The sequence below is a fragment of the Prionailurus bengalensis genome, chromosome C1, assembly GCF_016509475.1.
Source record: "Prionailurus bengalensis isolate Pbe53 chromosome C1, Fcat_Pben_1.1_paternal_pri, whole genome shotgun sequence".
NCBI lineage: Eukaryota > Metazoa > Chordata > Mammalia > Carnivora > Felidae > Prionailurus > Prionailurus bengalensis.
The window spans coordinates 161004519-161004750 of NC_057345.1; positions in this window are offsets into that span (position 1 = coordinate 161004519).

Here is a 232-nt window from a genome sequence, read left to right on the forward strand (position 1 = left end):
CCGTTTCTGAATTACAGCTTCTACATCTGTAAAATGGAGCTAAGAATACCTTTTTATTGGTGGTTTTATACAGTTTCTGGAAGTTTTTGACACTCCTCCCATTGAAAGGTGGAGTTCATTTCTGCTCCCTTAAATATGCGCCAGACTCGGTGACTCATGTCTAAAGAATGGAATGTGGCAGAAATAATACCATGTGACTTCTGAGACTAAATTTCCCCTGGCTGTCTCCCTT